Source organism: Neophocaena asiaeorientalis, unplaced genomic scaffold, assembly GCF_003031525.2.
Source record: "Neophocaena asiaeorientalis asiaeorientalis breed wild unplaced genomic scaffold, Neophocaena_asiaeorientalis_V1.1 scaffold150, whole genome shotgun sequence".
In the NCBI taxonomy this organism is placed as follows: Eukaryota; Metazoa; Chordata; class Mammalia; order Artiodactyla; family Phocoenidae; genus Neophocaena; species Neophocaena asiaeorientalis.
The window spans coordinates 12,923,878-12,930,764 of NW_020176571.1; the positions used below are offsets into that span (position 1 = coordinate 12,923,878).

General features: G+C 34.5%; 1 non-coding gene across 1 annotated transcript; it reads right to left on the reverse strand.

Moving 5' to 3' along the window:
• Positions 1-2,008: 2,008 nt before the first annotated feature.
• LOC112391968 (U6 spliceosomal RNA) lies at positions 2,009-2,111 on the reverse strand. The gene has a single exon (XR_003001601.1). It is a non-coding gene; the product is annotated as a U6 spliceosomal RNA (small nuclear RNA).
• Positions 2,112-6,887: the final 4,776 nt, after the last annotated feature.

Below are 6,887 nucleotides of genomic sequence, written 5' to 3' on the forward strand. Positions count from 1 at the left end.
TTGCCATAGCAACGCCACCACTCTAAGTCATGAATGACGAAGATAATCTTGCAAAAATGGTAAGCTTTTTTGTATTAGAAGTAGAAAGAACTTTTCACTTTGTTTACTAAACTATACCTTTTTGTTTATAAAATGTGTCCAAAATTCTAGAGTTGGTAGAGTTCTATTCAATCATATTCCCCCCTCTGTCACATTTAAATGTTACTGCTTTTTTTTCCCTGTTGGTTCTTTGACAGACTCGGTAATTAGAGTTTCACTACCTTATAGCTCTCAAAAGCAGTGATTTTCCGTGTGCCAAGACCACCTGCTTGTTAAAACGCACCTACCCTAACCTCATCCTAGATTTTCTAAATCAGAATCTCTAAAAATGGAGCGCTGAAATCTGCACGTTTAACAAGATCCTTGGGAGACTTTTAAAAACACTAAGTGTAAAATCCATAAAGAGAAGTGCATGTTTCAAAACTATACAGTGTGCTGAATTTTCACAATCTGAATAAACTCAGGTAACCAGCACTTGATCAAGAGACAGAATAAGACCAGCACTTCTTGATGCCTTGATGCCGACCAGAATATAGCCAGAAACCTCTTGAGTAATCATTCCTGTCACTGCCCCTACCAAGGAGAAACATTACCCTGATTTCTAAAAGCATGGCTAAGCATCATCTGTTTTTGTAACTTAAACGAAATGAATCAAACAGAATGTAATCTTTTGTGACTGGCTTCTTTGACTTAACATTGTATTTGTAAAAATTGATCTGCATTTTTGCCTGTAGTTGTAGCACATTCTTTTTCATTGTTGAATAGAATTATTTTGTGAATATACCATAATTTATGTATTCATTCAACTGTTGACAGACAGTTGGCTAGTTTCCAGTTTAAGAGTACTTTGAATAGTGTTGCTATGAACATTCTAGTGCTTTGATTTTTGCAGTATATATGTGTGCACTTCTGTTGAGAATGTCAAAACAAAAATTGCCCTGGATGACATTAAACAGGTAAGAAAGACTTTGTTCAAGGACATTGCAGTAGCGTAGAGATTCAATGCAGTCTAAATTTAACTCCACTGAAAAAACATTTGGAAGAATTATTAAAATATGGGGTAGAGGGATTATAGGTCACCTGTATTTGCTAATTGACCATCTCCAATTACCTCTCTTCATGATAGAAGGTAGTTTTATAACTTGGAGCTGGGCACCGATTGAACTTAGACTTCTACCCTCCTGTAGAGACTGGGGGGTAGGGGTGCTTTCTTCCTTTTTGGTTACATTTCAAAGGGATGGCTCCCAGGCCCTTGAAAAAAAATAGTCTTGGGTTGTAAAACTGGCAAAAGACTTTTTTAAAAGTTTCATTTCAAAGAGGCAGAGAAAGAATTTATAATAACAAGTTTTCTAAAGTAAATGCTCTAGAAATAGGTCAGGGACCAAAAGTAAGGAAGAAGGCTGTGTAAATTTTAGTCAAGATGAGGGGAATATTAAGGCCATCTTGGTCAATAATATATGTGAGAGTGAAATTGATGGGTCATAGATTATGCAAATATTCACCTTTAATAGGTACTGCCATATGTTTTCCAAAGATGTTGTACTAACAGTATAGGCAAGTTCTGGTTACTCCACATCACTAAAATTTGGCATTTTCCCTCTCTTTCATTATAGTGATTCTCATGGGTATAAGTGGTATTTCACTGTATCCATATATTCCTATAATACTAATTAATTTTTATGAGCTATGGGCTTTGATATTATGTCTGAGGCCTTTTCATTATCTTCAGAGACTTCATTATGAGTTTTCTCCTTAGATAAGTTAACACGGTCAATTATATTAATAGAGTATCTAACACTGAACCAACCTTGCATTCCTAAATTTTTCATATTAAAATTTTTTATTTAGCTGTTGAATTATGTTTGATGATATCTTATTGAGGATTATTTCATCAATATTCATGAGTGAGAAATGTCTGTAAGTTTCTTTTTAATTCCATCTTTCTCAGATTTAGGGATTGATGCTAAAAAATTATACAGAAATATTCACAAATTTGCATGACATCCATGAAGAGGAGACAGGCTAATCTTCTCTGTATTGTTCTAATTTTAGTATGTTTACCCCTAAAGTGGACACATGTCCATTAAGTCCTTAATTTCAGGGAGTAAGTTGTTCACTTTGCTCTTTTATGGCTTTGTCTATTTTTTATCTATCCCGTTTCTTTTTTTACTATGGTTTATTTTCCTTCTTTTATATCTTCATCCCTTCATTGTCTATTCACTTCTATATATTCAGTGACTTCAAGAATTTCTGAATTATAGTGGACATCTGATAAATATTTATCAAATTAATGGAGAGCTGAAGGAATAAATTTCTTCTATCATATTCAGCATATTGATTTTATGGGGGTTTATTTCTTTTGAGGTTTGTAAATTTTTTTCTTGTGAGCTTGGCAGAGGTTCTGTGGAATTTCAATATAAACTGTGATGGAAAATGTTTGCTCTCTCAGGGATCTAAAATTTTCAATATCCTCAAACATTGTTATGTTTATTTCCTAGATCGTGTCTCTATTATCATGTGTATAGCATATATTTAGACTACATACTTGAGCATGTTATAAGCCTAACTACTCTATTTCTTAATGGTAGTCATTCTGTTCTTTTACTCTAGATATGTAACATATTTTTAACACTTCTCTAGGACAGTATATATATATATATAATTATAATGTATATTTATATATAATATATATAAAATAAATTATAGATATAATTTAATGGCTAGGGCAGTACTTTAAGGATCTGAGCTTCATCCAGGTGACTTTCTTTAAGCTTTCCACTTTCTAGGCATCTAGAAAGTCACATCTGTCCATACAACAGTATTAGATTTTAGCCTTGAGGAACTAGTGAAATACCCATGAACTACAATTAAAACACTTTGAGGTTGTTGGTCTAATTTTGTGTTTTCTCTTTTTTGCTGGTCCCTGAAGAGTCACTTTATTTTTATGCTTGACTTTATATTTAACAACTTTCTGAATTACAATTCTTTTCAGCTTTTCTCCATGTAAGGAAATAGCATATCTTTTTATCAGTTTGGTCTTCTTATTTCTGGTAATTTATTTCCTAGTGATTCTCACATTCACTTGAAATTTACAACCATTGAAGGGGGTAACTTAATGGTTTAATAAAATTGATCTTATTCTATTTATAACAGTGACATGGCATATGGCATTTCTTTGAATTTCTATATGTTCCTTAATGCAAAGAATTTTTAGCATGTTGGTATCCTGCATCAACAGAGTAGGTGTACAAATAGAAGACACAAACCATTAAAATGAACAAGATCTTGCCAGAAAGATGTGAGAAAATGTAGTGAGGAGTAGTTTCTCAGAAGTCAAAGGAAGGTATAACTTCAACAAGAGGTAGTGATAAATAGAGTTGAATGCCACACAGAACTCAGGTTTTATAATGACAGAAAATTGTCTATTGCAGTTGAAATATTAAGACCATTGACCACTGTTGAATTTAGCAATAGTTGTAATTGTGGAGGCCAAGGTCAGACTAATTTATGTTAGAAAGTAAAAGGGAAGTAAATAAGCAGAGGCAATGAGTGATAATTACACTTTAGAAATATTTAGCCTTGGAGGAAAGGAGAAAAGTTGCCAGGTAGCCAGAATCGAACACTGAGATAGGAGAGACAAGATCATGTTTTTAATTCTGAGAGCAAAGAAGCCATAGAACAGGAATGTAATTTATTAAGAAGAGAGATGGAATTATTTGTGAAGTGAATTGGCTGAGGGAGCAGTGGAGATTTGGAATAACCTTTAAATTATGAAAGAAGGTATACAAAGACCATGATTTTGATGGTTACATAGCTGCAGCAGAACTCATTATTTGTTTACCCAAAAGATATTCTCCCTCTATTTACTTATTATATAAACCTTGATTTTATTAGGGTGCCAATGTACTCCACTGTAGGGCTGTTAGTCTTGCCATTAATGATTTAATTTAATTGTAGAAATATCTCCGTTTCTTAAACTTTTTGCAGTTCTGGTCAAGGAAGCAAAAAGTTAGGTCTTCTAGGGAGCTTCTGCATACGTTTTCCCTTTACTGATAAAAAGAGAAAACTTGACAAAAGATCCCTTTTGCTACTACCCAGATTCCTGACATCGAATATGACCGTTTTATACTTGAGCTATGGAAACCATTCTGAGACTATGAGGGAAGAGTACAAAGACAAACAAAAATCCAACAAAAAGAGAATGACAGAATGGAAGGATAGATGGAGACAGATTCTTCCATAATATTTGTTAAGTCCCTGCACCAGACCTGTTAAGCTATGTTCTATGTTATTTACAGCCAAAAGATAACTGATTCAAGTCATAGAAACTTTCCTCTCAATAGTGGTTTGTTATTGTTTATGGAATTATTCAGTCAATTTGAAAGTATCATATACTAAGTAACATCTCTATTTCATTATATTATGGGACTCTGAACTTATAAACTATCTCAAAAATAAACCCCAAACAGGTTTCACTTTTGTCAAGTAATAAAATTATAGCAAATTTAATAATTAGTAATTCTCATTAAAGAAGATACTAGAATTGTTTTCCTTCATATTAGCTAACTTCCCATTACTAACGTGGATGAGATTTGATAAATGTTAGCTGAATAAATCAATCAAAGGTAACACATCCAATTATTATTATTTTTTTTTGCAGTACACGGGCCTCTCACTGCTGTGGCCTCTCCCGTTGCGGAGCACAGGTTCCGGATGCGCAGGCTCAGCGGCCATGGCTCACGGGCCCAGCCGCCCCGCGGCATGTGGGATCCTCCCGGACCGCGGCACAAACCCGTGTCCCCTGCATCGGCAGGGGGACAGGCGGACTCTCAACCACTGCACCACCAGGGAAGCCCCACATTCAGTTAATTTTATGACATACTCTAAAATGCTTTACTTAATTCTTTAAGATGAATGAATTCTAGCTCAACTATTGTTAGATGTTATTTTCACCCATTTTTATGAAAATTATTTTTTTCTTCCCTACCTTGTGGTTATCAACATATATGGCTCTCTTCTGCTAGTACAATCCAGGAAACTAAGTTCAGATAATTGGATATAAGCAGAATAATGTAGACAACTTTCAAGTCATATCTTTAGGTAGGAAACTGCATGCATTCCACTTCCTCCCGTTCTCCTTTCTTATGGACTGGAACATGGATGGAACACTACTAGTGAGTTAACTTTAACCCTGTAAAGACTAGAGAAACAAAACAAAACAAAACCTTAAGGGATCTGGATCCCTAATGATCTCATGGAATATTATAGCCCATTTGCCCTGCTTTGTTGTTGTTGTTTTAAACATATCATTTCCAATGCCCAGCCATTATGCAAGCCTCTTCTAAACTCAGATACCACCTGATGAAAAATAAAAGAGAAGGGAGTGTTTAGAGAAATCCCGAAAAGTTGAGTATTTCCCCCAATGAAATTGTATTAATCTGGAAGTGACTAGGTTATACTGAATCTGAAATGGTGGTGTTGTTTATCCACACCCTAACAGAAACGGAGGCCCCTAATAGAATTAAATTCAGTATGGAAGAATATTTCCGCATTGCATTTTAAACTTGGGTACAGAGGGGAAGAAAAGACCTCTGTTTCATAAGAAGTGCTAGTATGAGAAAACAGAATGTGAACGGACAATTGACATTTATTTTGGAAAGTGTTCATCACAAAAAATGTGAATAAAGTGTTTAGGGGCACGTAATAGGGAGAAATCAATAGAAACTAGAAGAATTAGAAGCATCTTTTAAACCTAATTGCTCCAAATACTTCTGATAACACTGTCACAGGTTGGGAAAAAGATGGTTAAATCCTAGGTATCATCCTCTTTTTGGAGAAGAAAGTTCAAGGAGCCTCAAAATTTGGAGACTGTCTTGGAGTTACTTGAAAGAAATAATTTCTATTGTGACTTTGACATTCACATTTATCTTAATTGCTTTGTATTTTTAATAGCAAATAATCGTGTTTTAATACAATAAATAAGTATTGTGCCAAATACATTTCCTTAGAAATGAGACTAAACACATTTCTATAAACAAGCTACCTTAATACCTATCTTTAGAGTCTGTTGGCAGTTGTGCTAAAATGGAAGTTCCTTTGAAGGATGATCATGACAGAGACCAGATTCAGGAATGTTAAAACATAGCAAAGCCAGAAAATTTCTCCCTTGCCTACTGGTGCTTGGAACTTTAATTGAGAGTTTCCTAAGCACAACAGAAGACACATTGCTTCGATATCACATGCCAAATGAAAACCAATAACAGCCATTCAAGCATTAATATATCTTAGCTATCGGATAAAGCTTATCAAGGATCTAGAGGTGATTATATCCACTTGATTCTCCCTCTGTTTATGCTAAATAGGAGGTGGATAAAGGAGAAAAAGGAATCTGAATGCTGCATAAATGTAATAATGAGAGAAATAGCATGCACAGATTGTGACAATCCACTTGGAAAAAAATCCAAACTAATTTTGTTCTATTTCTTCTAAACCATCTGAGAGCCTTTCTACATTTACCAATACAGACCAAATTAACTGTGATTGAGTTTATGGAAAGATAGCAGCACATATGCAGATGAAAGCACAGACAGATATTTATGAAAACCTGGGTTTCTATTTTAAAAAAGGGAAAGTTGGTTGTTATTTTGAGGTACATTTAGTAATGCTTAAAAGTGGAAACTTTAAAGAATATGTCACGTATTCAAACATGCCACTTTTCCTCAGAAAGAAAGAAGCAAGTTAGAGAGGACAACGTTTAACAAATAGGCCATTGTTAATTGTTGGCTTTGGCTGGAACAGCCTTTTGTGTCCCCAGCTGTATGAATCACCTCTGCAATATGTCCCTTTTG